Source organism: Mandrillus leucophaeus, unplaced genomic scaffold (assembly GCF_000951045.1).
Source record: "Mandrillus leucophaeus isolate KB7577 unplaced genomic scaffold, Mleu.le_1.0 Scaffold7, whole genome shotgun sequence".
NCBI lineage: Eukaryota > Metazoa > Chordata > Mammalia > Primates > Cercopithecidae > Mandrillus > Mandrillus leucophaeus.
Window position 1 is genome coordinate 61,385 of NW_012107585.1, and position 16,340 is coordinate 77,724.

The window sequence follows — 16,340 nt, forward strand, 5'->3', positions numbered from 1 at the left end:
AGACACCATGTATAACGTTCAACTACTGTATTCTATTGATCCGTCACAGAGCTCAGATTAAAGAAGTCATAAACACATCACCTCTTAACCTAAGAGTACCCAAACAATTTATGACCACCTTCAATCTACCAAATTGTTGGTTGAACCCATTCAACAGGCATTTATTTGTTGAGCATCTACTTTATACCAGACACTAAGGCCCTGGGAATACAGTGGTGAACAAAGCAGAAAAGTGATGTGCTTCCATGGAACCCGTATTCTAGTGCGAGGCTGCATTCTAGCTTGAATAGATGGATCAACGAACTGGAAAGGAAAACTGAGAATGTCTATCTGGTTTCCAACTTTTGACCTGCTACATGTGTCCTGTAAAATAATCTCACGATGACATGAGATCCAATTTGCTCTTTCCAAGCCAATTTTCCACTCATTGATCATCTGCATTTAACTTTGAGGCAACAGCTGAGAAATTCTGAAATAGTAAGAGGAAGATTCTCCCGCTTACTTTCCATGGGCTGTCTGACATGTCATAGGGCTTAGGGACTAGGTGCTGCCTGAAACTCTTGTGGCCGAGTCAGGTCCCCCATTAGCTCTGAGTTCTGGAAATTGACCAGGATTTACAAAGAAGGAGGGCACAGGGAGAATGAGGAAGCTGGAGTTGCATCATCACGACTCAGGTCAGCCAGTGTCCACCTTGGCAATTGGCTGCAAGCTTTGGGATTGGCATGAGAAGGTTACGTTGACTGGGCCATCTAACCAGCAGCCTGAGGGCTGGGCCTGAGCAGCACCGAGGAATTTCACACATGGTGGTGCCAGTCTGGGTTCTGTTCTGGAATAACACATGCAAGTGGCAGGGAAAACTCGTGAGTCATTGAGCTAATCTCAGCTCTTTTAAACTGGGTGCCTGGAAGATGAGCAAAGTCCTGACTTCAGCACCATCAAAGAGGTTATATGGCAAAGTCAACAGTTTCAACAGGGAGGAAAAGGCTGAATCACCCAGGCCATTGCTTTCCCCTTGCCTGAGTCAGGAGTAAAGGATTAAGTATTCTATTTTAGGGAGTTCCTAAGTGCTCCTGAGGAGAGCTTCCAATAGAGGTGAGTAGGTTCCTATTAACTCTGCAACACACCTTTCAAGCTAGAATCCATTTATTTTACATTTCCATTATTGGGCAACCAAGTGCTATTTATGAGCGCTAACTCTGAGCATCCACAGATATAATTTATATCAATCACCGAGATTTGTTTTTCTAAAAATGTGCTCTGCAGAACACAGCAAATACTTGGTTACATTTTCTTCAACAGATTTTTCTACTATAGGACTTTTCAGAGCCTTTGATATGCTAATGTACATTGCAAATCTCCAAAAAAGCCTTAGATCTTATTAACCTTTCCCAGCTTGTTTTGTCTATGAACCCCAACTTTGGAGACTAATGAAATTGTTTTTCATAAAGACACTTTGAGAAATGAGTTTCCTTGAATGGTTTAGAACAATTCTTTCAAATTGTGGGCATACAGATTAACCAGAGAGCTTATTATTAAAAATGCACATTTCCATCTCAGACATGAATATTGAGTAGGTCTTGGGTGAGGTCCAGAAATATTCATTTAATAAACATTTCAGGTGATTTTGAAGTGAGTGATTCATTGCACACACTTTGGAAACCACTGCTTTAGAGCCAGAGTTGGAAGGCATGTACATTTAATCCTTTATTTTAGAGATAGGGAAACTGAGGCACTGAAAATGATTTTTCATACTGTTGAGTTTTTTGTAAAGTCAGGGATTGGTCTGAATTCCCAGATTAGAAAACAACCTTTCTCATCACCTAATGAGACATGCGGTACTTCATATGCATCAGAAATTTCTAGAAATAATAAATTAACTGTTCAAGGAGTGTTGAAATCACGGATGGATAAGTAAGTGAATGAATGAGTAACTGTATATCCCTGTTCTACTCACTTGTCCCTCTTTTGATGCAGCCCAAGAGCAGAGTTTGTTTGATGGGTTCTACTTTATGGCAAAGAAAACTGAGGTTCAGAGAAGTTAAGTAATTTGTTCAATGCCACTCAGCAAGTCATTGGTAAAGTCATAGTGTAAATCAGGACTTTTTCTTATTCCAGATTTCATTCCATGGCCAACCTCAGACCCTAGAATCAGAAGTGGATTTGTTTCTCAGCTCTGCTACTTGCTAATTGTGTGACACTGCTCAAGCAACATAACTTCTCTGAGTCTTTTGTGTAAAATGAAGATAGTAACTCACTTCATTGCTTTGCTGAAGGCATTAAATGAGGGAAAGTGTGTGCACCATGGCAGGGGGCCCAGCATGTGCTAAGCACTTTATAAATATTAACTGCTGCTAATAATAATATTGATAACCGTGAATAGCATACAAAAGAGAGCAATGCACATTGCAAAGGAAAATAAATTTCTTTTTTGGATGACAATGCAATGGTCATCAGCTCGTAATGTCTGGCTTTCCTGGTGTGTTCTGTTGGGTCTCAGACTCCCAGAATCCCAGAATGGAAATGGGCTCTCAAATTCACCTGGTCTAAGACCCAGCCCCTAATATAGGTTCCCTGTGAGAAGGCCCCAGCAGCCCCAGCTTCTCTCAGTTTATCACCTCCACTGACAGTGAATTATTTCTAGACAAATAGGAACAATTTTTGGTGCCCCATTTCCCAAAGTGTTGCCTAAGTACTACAACTTCCAGAAACTGGTCCTTAAGTAAAGAATTCTGCATTCAAATAATCTTGGGCAATGTCATTTGCTACTTTTTTTTTTTTTTTTTTTTTGAAATGCCGTGGTGTGATCTTGGTGGCTCACTGCAACCTCTGCCTCCTGGGTTCAAGCGATTCTATGCTTCAGCCTCTGTAGTAGCTGGGACTACATGCATATGCCACCACACCGGCTAATTTTTGTATTTTCAGTAGAGACAGGGTTTCACCATGTTGGCCAGGCTGGTCTCGAACTTCTGACCTCAGATGATTCCCCTGCCTCAACCTCCCAAAGTTCTGGGATTACAGGCTTGAGCCACTGTGCCCGGCCTGTCATGTGCTCTTAACTGCTTTCCCGCACCCTACCCAGATATATTCCTAACACCCATGTTCATGTCAAAGGCTCTGAGAAGTCCTGCAGTCAGGAAAGAAAAGTCACTCTGTGTTGAACCCATGGCTCTCCAGACTCATTTGATCAAAAAACCACACTGACAGGCAGTTGAGCTTTTCCTCTGTGGAATCACTTTGGGAGCTGCTTCTGTGTTAGAAAGTTTTCTCATCTAGTAGTTCATAAGTAATTGTTTTTTTTCCTGCAATCATGCTGCTATGCTATGACATGATTCTTGATTCATCCAAGTCAAAATACTACTGTTGTAGTAGTTCTTTTAGGAAATACATATTTTCTAAACGTGTATTTACTATTTAGTAACACTAAATAGTATTACTAGTACCGTTCAGCATCTGGTACTGGTTCTGGCTGGTATGCACTGGTGCAGCTTTACTGGTTGTTTACAGCTGACATCTATTCTGAATGACCTCTGTCTGTGCCACATTGGTTGTTAATATTTTGAATGCCACTTCTGCTAACAACTCCTCAAGACTGTTCTGTCTCAAAGTCCACGATTGTAATTCTTAGTTCTATACATCAGCTTCCTGAGTCCCATCTCTTCTCTAATGGGACTCCTTGCCCAACTCAGACCCTACCTCATCCTTTAGCTTGTTTCTGCTACTAGTTAGTGACTTTAGTTTCTCTTCCCGACTCTCAAGGACCTTGTCCCCAGAAAATGTGCCTGAGAAGAAAGGTTAATGAAAAGTCACAAATCCCAGCACAGCGCTCGGTGTTTAAAAATTGCCATTTGACCTTGAAATTCAAGCACGCCCCTGCACACACGCGCAGACACCTCCCAGACTTCCTAAATGCAAATACCGAACTATAGCCCTTTGCCTATTGTAGCGGGGGTCTCCCTTCTCCCCATGAGGCAAATCTACTAAGAGAACTTCCAGAGCCCTTTCTTGGGGAGGGGAGGAAGGTTAAAAGTGTACATAGAGCATTCTTTCTGGCTCTGCTCAGAAGCCGACAGGGCAAAAGGAGTGGGGTTTCTGGTTTCAAAGGGAGTCCAAGCAAAGCTGCTTCTTTTAGTTGCAGCCCCTCTTAGCAAAATGAACAGCTTTTTTTTTTCTTTCTTTCTTTCTTTTTTTTAAAATCCTCTCTCTCTTTTGCAAGCAAAGCCATAAATCATGAGCGCTCCTCCGGCTCTGCGAGTGGGGGTCGGATTAAAGTTGTTTGGTTAGATTTGTTTGAATGTGTGTCTTTTGGTCTTCATCGCCTCTCCCTTCATAAACATCAGCTTGTAAGTTCTCGTCCCCTAGAGGACACACCGACAGCATCACGTTAAATATTTAGAACAGGAAACCACCTTACTCCACTGAATGGGAAAAGCAGTCTTGGGAATGGCGCTCCACCGGGCATCCCTTCTCTCTCCTGAGCTCCCAGATAAGAAGGCAGCCTCCTTATACCCAGGTGTCACCTCAAAGTCTCCCTGAGAAAGGAGTCAGGCTTGGCACCTAGTAGGCAAGCGCTTGGCTGGGAAGATGTAGCTCCTTGGAGCAGGTTTTGTAGACCAAGTTTAATCGATAAAATATATATATTTTGTGTGCCCTGGGGCAGGGCAGAGGCTTGCTCTGGTGTCCAGGATGGAGTACAGTGGTGCTGTCTTAGTTCACTGCAACCTCCACCTCCTGGGTTCAAGTGATTCTCTTACCTCAGCCTCCCAAGTAGCTGCGATTACAGGTGTCCACCACCACGCCTGGCTAATTTTTGTTATTTTTAGTAGAGACAGGATTTCACCATGTTGGCCAGGCTGGTCTCAAACTCCTGACCTCAGGCGATCCACCCACCTCAGCCTCCCAAAGTGCCGGGATTACAGGTGTGCGCCACTGTGCCCAGCCAAAATACATTTTTAATAGCCTTTTTCTTGTGAGCAAGGTAGTTATCTGGTTCAGTGAAGGAAGAAAAACATGGTAGGAGGAAGAAGTCTGCCAAACCATCTGCCAAAGCATCACCCAAGTCCAGGTGCCCGTTTGTTGATAGGTAAAACTGTTCATGCTACTCTCCTGCGCAAAACCTTCTGTGGCTCCCTATTGCCAAGGGAAAAATGTCTACTTGCCATCTAGAACATAGAAAGACCTTTCAGAACTTGGCTCAAGTCTATTTTTTTTCCCTGTTTGTTCTTTCTTTTATCCACGCCTCTGATCTCATCAAACTCTCATGCCTCCTTTTACAAAAGATGTACTTTTCATATCTTATATTCACTTCAGACTTGCCACTCCCTGTGCCTAGAGTGATATTTACTCCATCTCCCCTTCACATCCCAGGAAGAATTCAGCCTGTCTGCTATTAGTTTAGAGCAGAGTAGTCCCCCCTTACCTGCGGGGCATATGTTCCAAGACCCCAGTGAAACTGAAGATAATACTGAACCCTTCAAATACTATGCTTTTTTCCTATACATACACACTTATGATACATTTTAATTTATAAATTAGGTACAGGGAGAGACTAACCATGACGTGGAAAGTGAAACTGTATGGCGAGGACTCCTGTATTTTAATAGTAAATAACAGTAAACGGTAAAAAGGATATGTTGGCTCATGTAACTGAAAAGCCAAGATACATATGGGTTTCAAGTAAGTTCAAACAATGGCGCAGGGGGCCCAGTTTCTTTCTGTTTCTCCACTTTGTCTTCTGCTGTGTCAAACACCACATAGTAAACCCTTGGTAACTCAGATCTTCCTTAACGGCAGCGGAGAAGTTCTAGACCTCACATATTCACCCCATAACATTCAGGAGAAAAGAGACTGTTTAGATAGCTTCTGCACAAGCCCTTGGATTGACATTTTAGTGGTCCAAATCAGACCTTGTGTCCATCCCTGTACCAATGGCTGGGACTTTGGCGGAATCATATCTGTTTGTACATGTCAATCCCTCTGCTTGGCATACGCCTCCATGAAAAGCCCCTATTCAACCCTCAAAACCCAAGTCAAATGTCCCATAACTCTTTTAGGCTTCCCCTTTCATTCCAATCTCTCTGTGGTGAGTTAAATTCTTTTCTATGTTCCCAAGACCCTCGATTTTATTTCTCTTTGTGTGTACAGCATATTGCCTTATGCTTCCATTTCTAAATTTGTGACTTCCCCACTAGACTGTGAGTTCTTCTAGGACCACTGACCACACTGGATTCATATCAACTGCCCGCATGTTGACTCACATACTGCCAGACACATAGGAGGTCTCGAATTATCTGTCAAATGAATGTATGTGCAATGTGCGTGGATATCTGCTGTCATCACATCCAGGTTCTGAATCATCAAGCAAGATAGAGAGGTTCTTGAACTCTCAGGCTTGGAGCATAGAGATGACGCTTCCCTGCTGAGCACTGTCCCACTTTTGCAGAAACAACACACATCTGTCAAGGATCGTCTCTCAGAGATATCCCGGTCCTAAGAGAGTAATTTCAGCCTGGTTCTAAAAACAGATGGTACAGAGGTCAGACTCTCAGCAGGCTGGCATGTCCCACTCAAATTGTATAATTTAAGGAGACTTTAAAGGAATAGCATTTATCTTAGACATAAATAGAGGAGGTGCGGCTGGTTATAGGGAAACCAACTAGGGTAGGGAAGCACTCCAGGATTACTGACATGAGGAAGCTGTTACAACCTCACATCCTATGAGAGCAGTTTTCAAAAGCCAGAGTGTGAAAGCTGAAAGGGACTGCCATCTCACAGAAGCAAGGGGCTTCAGAAGAAGGAGACAGGCAAACCCCAGCACCCTGGCATACAGGAGACCAGTGCGTAAATCCCAGACCTCACGCTTCTCCTGCCAGTACCTCCTATTGCCCAAACCCAGTGGACACCAAGAAGCAAGGGAGCTGCTGATATAGTCCGTGTGGGTCAGCCTCCTGTGACAGAGAGTAGAGTGGAGAAGGCTGGGGAGGCGCAAGAGAACTGCCCATAGGGTAAGGTGAGTCAGGCCCTGGAAAATGAGGCTGTGACCAGCAGGGGCCAAATGGGTTTTATTTTATTTTTTTTTAATATTCTGTTAACTTGACCTCATTTTTCTTTTTGGATCAGAGAAGATGGCAGATTGTCTACCTTGATTCTGACTAGTCAATAAATAAAGATCAGCTAACTGGAAATAAAAGCGTTTAGTTAATTCTTGAACCAGTATTTCCTTTAGACATTTGGCATAGGTTTTCACAAGTTATTTTCAGGAAAGATGGGAAAGGTGGGCTGGATGTCTGCACTCATCTGTGGGCCTCCCTGCAGGCTGCATAATTCTCACCCAATGCGGGTGGATGAAGAATTGGAGGCAGGCAGGAAGATGGTTATGAATCCGTATGGCAGGGCTCCAGCAGCAGGCTTGCCTGCTCATACCATTGTTATCAATGAATTGATTAAAAACAGAAGATGTCTGTTTATTGTATTTCCTGGTGACAGGAAGTCTGAAGAACTGGCTATCAGTTTGGATGACGAGCTGGGATGGCAAATGGATGAAATGATGAACTGAGTTAAATGGGATCCCTCGAGTTAAGTTTTGGTACTCAAAATGCCAAATGAAAAAGCCTCAGGCCAGAGTCGGTTTTTAAGGAATGAGTACCAGTTGGGCAGGTGGAGGGAGCAAGAGCAAGAGAAGCACATCCCAGTTGGAGGACCCAGCAAGAGCAAAGGAATGCAGGTATGAAACACCGTAGGCCCCAGACTGCGGGCAGATGCATTGAGAGGCAGGAAGTAAGAAGAGGTGAAATAGAAGAGGTATTGAGAACTCTGCCTAAGAAGGGCTTGGTCAGGAGCATAGAATTCAGCCCAAAGGTGACTGGGATCATGCAAGGGTTTTTAGGAAGGGAGTAAATAGAGAAGAATATTTATTTATTCATGTATGTATGTATGTATTTTTAATTAAATCAGTTGATTGGTTCAGGATGTTTTCTTAAAATTTTATCAGGAGAATTTTCAAACATACAGAAAAGTTGAAAGAATTGTGCAAGGAACATCTGCACATCCCCCATCTAGATGCTATAATGGATATTTTGCTAGATTTGCTTTATCACACATCCATCCATCCCTTCATACTTCTAACCACTTCTAACCACACACCAATTCGTGTTCTTTTTTTATATATGTATAAATTGCAGACATTGGAATACTTTACTTCTAAACTCTTCAACATTCATAGCCTTAACTATAGTTCACACTTGCTAACACAGATTTGATTTTAAATATAAAATCATTACATGTCACAGCTTGTTAGCAAATCCAATCCATGGAGCCTGATTCCAGGGCTGGCGCTCATGCTCATATTCACCATCACACGGCATCTGGATGGAGCCACTCGAGCATTTTAAGTAGAGGACTGAGCCAAGAGGTGCCTGTCAATTAATGAGATGGAGATTTAATACAGGAGGAGGAGTCTGCACAGTTACCCGGGCAGGACCAAGATGGAGCAAGACCAGAACCATGGAGGAGAGATGCTAGATGCCCATCAAGCTGCTGCCCCAGGACTCAGGCTTTCTGAGTCATGACTCAGAAAGATAGTTGAGCATTTGGACAGACCCTGTCCCTGATGGTCTTTATATCCCTGACTCAGCTCAGAGCACTTCCCTTATGGAAGACTGAGGAGGGCTCTGAGTCATAGTTCAGAACTAAGCAATTTCCTCAACATGTTGAAGGAAACAAAATAAACTCCAGAAGTACTAGAAAAAAACAGTGGAAGGACTCTTAACTAAAGATTGAGCGTTAATGCTTGGGGTTGGAATTCTGATGCTACTGTGTTTAGCTACCTGTCAAAACACAAGCCAGTATCCCCAGTTTATCCACTTGTATATATTTGGAGAACTCCGAAATGCTCTTTTCCTTTTGTACTGGCCTAGATTTCTCAAGGCAGAATGGGATTTCCTTGGGATCCATGGGAGTTTAGACGTGGTTCAGATCAAAATTCTCTTAGTGATAAATTAGACTGCTTAGTACATCATCTGCCATCAATATATGATTAAGTGGAGATTTAGTAGGAAACCAGTCAATAAATAAAGATCAGCTAATTGGAAAAAAAGCAATTAGTTAATTCTTGAAGTAGTATTTCCTTTACCTATCAACTATCAATGCTAATTTTGTGCAGGGGAAAGGTTTAGATTTGTCTGACCTAGGATACAACTATTTTTATCCAATAAGCAATGAAGCTGTGTTGGAATTTCCACAGGCATTTTTGCATTATATGGAAAGTAACTACACACAGACTCAACAAAATGTTAGGACACAAACTTTTGCAATCAACTTGTAAACTCTCAGTTAAACATGGGGGAGATCAGAGAGAAGAATGCCAAGAAAAAATCTCATTAGCTTTCTTCCTAGCCTGGACTTAATAGTAGAATGTAATTTGGCTAATGGAGTTTGTGTTTTTCATTAAATTATATGAACATTAAAAAGATATCTAAAACAATAAAAATATTCCAGGAGGTTAATTATTCTTGGAGTTATTCATTCATCCTCACTCTTGTCAAGCTGAACCTCATAGATTCTGTCTGATACGAGTAAGGCGAAGGTGAATATTTTTTATCATAATAGGGGTTATATCTTGGTCCTTTGAAACATTCCTGGAGCTTTAGGTTGAGAAGGCTCTTAGAAGATCTTACTCAACAGTTTTATTTTAGAGATGGGTATGTATCATAGACAGAGTGCCATTAGATTTTATTTCCACCTAGAAGGAGCCCGTATGATCCAGGAAGGAGGAAAACATATCAGAAAAGATATCAAGCTCTGTGCTAAGCACTTTGCAAACACTATCTCATTTATATATCTGGTGTGATAATAATATCGTTATCTCTATTTTACAAGTAATAACATTGAGGTCTGGGGAGGTTCAAGCCTTTGCTAAAAGTCATATAGTGAGTCGAGGAGTCAGTATTCAAACCCAGGTCTAGCAAACTCGAGAGTCTACATTCTTAATTAAGCTGTGAAAATAAAGCTGAATGGTGGATGTCTCCAGGAAGGCCGATTCTGATTTGTTATAAGGAAGTCAAGGTTTTCCCACAATGGAAAGCCCAAGTGCAGAGATGAGAATTGTCCAAGAGTCAGAAGGATTCACTGATGGGCAGTATTCAAGCAGAGGAGGGTGATAATCTGTTAGAGTTGTTGCATTGGGATCTCTATTTCAGGAGGGAGGACGACTTGGATTCCTTTATCCCAAGATCCTCTAATATTTGTGGAAACATCATTTGATAAGATGAGGTGGGTTTGGTCATCAGAGATTAGGAACATATTAGAAGATGTCACACAGTTTTTGGATTGATGAGCACTATTTGGGGATTATAATTGGTCACCTTATTCATTTATTTGTTCATATATTTACTCACCAATATTTATTGAGCACCTACTCCATGTCAACCTTATGTTAGGCACTGGCGATGATCTTATAGAGTTTACAATCTAGTGATGGAGTCTGAATCTTAAAACAAAGCAAGAAAACAAACCATTGGCAAATGATATAAGAGCGATGCCAAAAGAAATCAGAATCCATTGATGGAGAATGGGAAGACGCAGACAGGCTCCACATAAAATGACTCTCCGAGGAAGTGGCATTTAAAACTGAGGCTTGAATTATGAGAAGGGACGAGCCCTGGGAAGTTCCGAAGGTAGAGCATTCCTGGAAGAGGTAAGAACTTGTGCAAGGGCACTGAGGCAAAAGAGCTTGCGCAAGCAACTGACAAAGACCCATGAGGTTGAAGCAGTAAGATGGTGAAGTTGAGCTGAGTGAAGTTGAGTTAGATGGTGAAGAGCTAGTTTGTACATCACACAAAGCAGTTTATGCCAAGTGCAATGGAAACTCATTCAAGTATTTTCAAGAATGAGAGTAATGGTATCTGATTTAAGTTTTTAGAAGATACCTCTGGCTTCCAGGTGAAGGATGAATTAGACGAAGCCAAGAATAGAAGCAAAGAGATCTGGAAGGAGGCTATGCGGTCACCCAAAAGTGACATGATGGTGGTGGCTTAGAGGAAAGCAATGCTGGCAAAAGGTTAGAAGTGTGGAGAAATGTGGAATATATAAATATTGGAGGGAGAGTCAGAAGGATTCACTGATGGGTTGGGAGAGCCTGAGATAGACTACATGGGAAGAAGAAAGCAAGAGATAGAGGGTAAATCCCAGGTTTTTGGATGGATAGTAGTAGTGGTTTCCTAAGATGGTGCACCAAGCTCTTGTGAACAGCATAAAGCTCACAACTGTTGGGGCCCAGGGCCATTCCCATAGACAAAGCAACTTACACACACACACACACACACACACACACACTCCTAAAACATCAGGGCTCTGTCAATTACTGATGGTAAACCACAGCCTGGATCTTGACCAATCCCAGGCTCCCACAAAAGCCAACAATTAAAAGCCGTATCCTCCCTGGATGACCAACCACTCTGGAGACCCCATACTCTCTAGGGGTTGTCTAACAGCTTTCGAGAGTACGCCCCAGCTCTAGCTCCCGAAAACCTGGCCCCGGCCCTAGGAAGTGCTTCAATAATGGATGATCACCAATAAACAGCCAGCGATTTGCTGGAAATTATGAGCAATAAATAATTGAGAGGTAGGGAGCCTGACCAGTGGTACCCTTGCCTCCTGCTGATTCTCCTTAATGCATTTCCTTGATGCAACTCCCCATAGTGTAGGGCGCAGACAGTAATGAGTCTTTCGGAAGATGCTGACCAGAGAGTTATAAATAAATGAGCCTCTGCACATGGTAACAACAGGGAGCAGCTCAATAAAGACATGACTGAGCCGCCCCTGTTCAACCCATGTGGATTCCAATTGCTGTTGTGTGAAGCACCCTTGTCCCCAGCAGGGAGCCGACCTCGAAGACCTTGAGAAAGGTTCCAGGTTGCAAATCTATGCAGGTTTAGGGAGAGATGAGAAGGGTTGAGTCAACCATGACAAGAAATTGAGGGAAGTTTTGTGATTAGCTCAGTTGTCCAGATCATAAAGAATTTAGGCTGCCTTTTCTCATCAAGTCTCAACCCCTATTCCTTCCCTCCTGAACTTCTATGTGGGGATCATACCAATGTCCGCATGACTCTTGTCACTTGTTATCACCTCTTCTGCTCTGATTCAGTGCAAGCCACTCTCATTTCTTGTCTGTGTTATTGCAATAGCCTCAAACAGTACTCTCCACTCCAGTCTACTTTCAATACAATAGCCAGAGCAGTTCTGTTGATAGATAAGTCGCAGCATGTCTCTTTCATCTGCACAAAGCCTTCCAATGATGTCCATGGGAACCAAAGTGAAAATCAAAGTCCTCCCCAATCTGGATGCCCCATCAGCACTCGGGCATCCTCTGTTCCCACCCCATCAGGATTCTCTGCTGTTCCTTGCACAGATCAGACAAACTCCCACCTCCAGGCCCTTGTACTCTGCTCCTCCAGATATTGAGTCTTAAGAGTCATGAAGACTCTTCATACAGGTATCAGCACGGCTTTCCACACTGCTTTCTTCAGGTCTTTGTTCACATATCATCTTTTGGAGAGGCCTTTCCTGACCACCATATTGAATGTTGAATTATTTCTCTGCTTAGAGCATGCATACCTGTCTGGCTCCTTTTTTGACCTTGTTTTTCCAACCATTTTTCTTTTATCATCACCTGCATTAGTTTTCTCTTGCTGCCATAACGAACTACCACAAGTTTAGCAGCTTACACAACACACATTTATTTTCTTACAGTTCTGTAGTTTGGAAGTCCAACATGGGTCTCAGTGGAGTAAAATCATGGTGTCACCAGGGCTGCTTTTCTTCTGGAGGTTCTAGAGGAGATGCACTCCCTGATTCTTTCCGACTTCTAGAAGTCACACACTCAGCTCCATCTTACTCCACCTTCAAAGCCAGCAACCTTGCATCTCTCCAGGCATTCCTCTGAGGTCGCATTTCCTCTGCACTCTTTTTCTGCCTCCTTCTTCTACTTTTAAGTACCCTTATGATTACATTAGGCCCACCCAGAGAATCCAGAAAAATCTCCTCCCATTTTCAGGTCAGCTGCTTAGAAAGCTTAAATCCATTCGCAACCTCAATATGTCTTTGCCATGTGATATGGTTTGGCTGTGTCTGCACCCAAATCTCACCTTGAATTGTAATAATTCCCATGTCAGGGATGGGGCCAGGTGGAGATAGTTGAATCATGAGTCAGCTTCCCACATACGGTTCTCATGATAGTGAATATGTCTCAAGAGATGTGATGGTTTTATAAACGGGAGTTCCTTGCACACATTCTCTTGCCCATCACCATGTGAGAAGTCCCTTTGCTCTTCCTTTGTCTTCCACCGTGATTCTGAGGCCTCCCCAGCCATGTAGAACTGTGAATTCTTTAGACCTCTTTCCTTTATAAATTACCCTGTCTCAGGTATGTCTTTATTAGAGCGTGAGAATGAACGAATACACCCTGTAACCTAACATGTTCTAAGATTCCAGGGATTCGAATGTGGAATCATTTGGTGCTATCGTTCTGCTTGCTACACCATCCAACTGTAAACGTTGCTCTGCTAACTCAAATGTAAGGTACAGGAAGGTAAGGTGTTATTTCAGATGGTCAGTGGCTTTATCTACATCTGACACCTGCAATAGTGCCTGGTACGTAGCCGTCGTTTAAAAAAAAATGGTTTTTGAGTGCATGAACACATGATGCTCTCAGATCATGCTCCACCCTTCTCCACCCACTTTGGGGCCCTGGAAAGCTGATCTGTATGTGCTGTGTCAGCAGGTTCCTTTGCCAAATAGGTGCTGTTTCCCTGTCTGGAATGTTCTTGTGTCTATCCTGAAAGTTTCAAACTCTTAGTCACCCTTAAGACCTAACACCCTAACATCCATTCTGTGAAGCTTCTCTGATTCTCCCAGGAAGAAGAAAAATTACTCTCTCCTCTGTGTTTGTTCTCACAGCAATTTTTTGCATCCTGGATGGTGTCCATCTCCTTCCCTAGAGTATTGTGAGAAGATTGAAATCAGGTCTTTTGTTTTCTGGCCTTTGTGTTCCTGTATCTAGCATATAGTAAGTCTTCAGTCATTTCTTCATTGTATTCATTTATTTATCTTGGTGGAAAAATCCAGTGCCTGGGAACTCCAGATTTGAGAATTCAGTAGCAACTGGGGCATGAGACCCTAGAGATGAAGTATATATTACACTTAGGAAAGTAACAACAAAAATTGCTTTGAGTACTTACTACTTGCCAGGAGTTGTGTCAAATATTTTACATGCATTATCTTACTTGTATCTTACAATGGAGCCACTCTGCTGCCAAAGTTCATGCCCTTTACCATAAGATTAAAATGCCCAAGACAGTTGAAACCAGCAATCACTCGTCATATGGCAGACAGAGGAGGAGGATGTGAGTTCTAATGCAAATGTTTGTATAGTCCGTTCTGAAGACACACAGAGGAGAGAGTGAGAGGAGAGGACAGAGACACACAGAGAGAGAAAGAGAGAGAGAGAGAGAGAGAGAGAGACAGAGAGAAACACACAGAGAAATAACACAATCTTAAAGGCCAAAGAGAAATAGAGGAAAGAAGATAGAAGAGAGAGATCCAGAAGTCAAGAAGTAACTGCTGTTTCCAGCTCAGAGTGACATTTTAGATGTCTCTTTGGTGCTGATTTTGTCAAACGCAGCCTAACCTGGCCATTGATTTCTGGGTCAAAACTTTATTGAGACTAATAGGACTAGATGAGACTAACAGTTGGGCATCATGAACTTGACTTTCAAGTCAGGGAGTGGGGTGGGAATTCCAGACACATTAGTAAGTTCAGAGGATGAAATCTTTGGAGAAAGGGGGACTGCCGTGGATCCTGACGGGACCGAGGAGTATTTAGTGCACACCCGTGTGAACTCCGGGGCTCTACGGACCTGAGCTCCAAGGGAGATGCTGGGAAGGTGGGGACCATGACCTGCCACCCCCGTTGGAAGCAGCACGGACTACTTTTTTATGTTCTGGATGTTGTTCTTTTTTGATTGTTGGTTTTTGTTTTTGATTTATTCTTTTTGAGATTTTTTTGACAAAGGGTCTCACTCTGTCATCCAGGCTGGAATGCAGTGGTGCAATCATCGCTCACTGCAGCCTCGACCTCCCGGGGTCAAGCAATCCTCCCTCCTCAGCCTCCCAAGTACCTGGCACCACAGGTGCATGCCATTACAACCGGCTAATTTATTTCTTTTCTTTTTATTTGTAGAGACTTGCTATGTTGCCCAGGCTGGTTTCAAACTCCTGGGCTCAACTGATCCTCGTGCCTCGACCTCCCAAAGTACTGGATTACAGGCATGAGCCACCACACCCAACCAGATGTTGATCTTTTACACACCACCGTTTGTGAAGGAAGGGTTCTGCTACTTGGACGAAGGGACGAAACCACCTCTTCATTGGTGAAAGGTGGATGTTGAGAATCAGAGAGGGGTTATATGTATAATATGTCTTCTGTTTTCCCCAGCACAGCCTCTATTCCCCCTTCTCCACTCAGCATTCTGCCCTGAGAAATGTAACCAGGAAAACTGCATCAGTGGTCTTCTGTACCTCCTGGCTTTCGGCTGGATTTGGCCAATGAGAGCGCTGGGAAGTCAGAGAGAGGGTGGAGGAAGGAGAGAAAGGTTGATGCATTTGGTCCCCCTACTCCCTTCTTGTGGCATCATCACTGACTTTGGTCCCTCCACCAAAGCTCACAGCTCCCGCCAGGTGACCCTATTGCACAGCAATCCAACTCCAGGTTGAGCCCCCACTCCCTCCTCTTTGCCCTCTCAGGTGTGTATAGCCTTCTCCCCTCCTTACCAGCTCCCTGGTGAGGTTCTGCCACACTCATTGCTATTTTCCCCACACCCTTCCCAATCTTTGCAGTTAGACTCTTCCTTAAATTCTCCCAACATTTTCCTGACTTGAGTATACCCTTCGCTTCTTGCCAGGCCTTCTTGCCAAGGTCCCCGCCTTCTTAGCATCTTGCTTGGGGCTCAGCTCCTAGGAGCCCTGTGGTTTACACAGGTGTGCACCAAATACTCCTTGGTCCCTTCAGGATCCACAGCAGTCCCCCTTCCTCTAAAGATTCCCTCCTCTGAACTTATTAATGTGTCTAGAATTCCCACCTCACTCCCTGACTTGAAAGTCAAGTTCATGATCCCCAAATGTCAATCTTATCTAATCCTATTAGTCTCAATAAAGTTCAGACCCAGAAATCAATGGCCAGATTAGAATCACTGCTAAAGTCACATCTGACTCTGATGGACACTATGTGACTTGCCCAAGATCACATGGAGGGTCAGGATTGGAGCTCTGCTCTCCCAGATCAGTGGCCT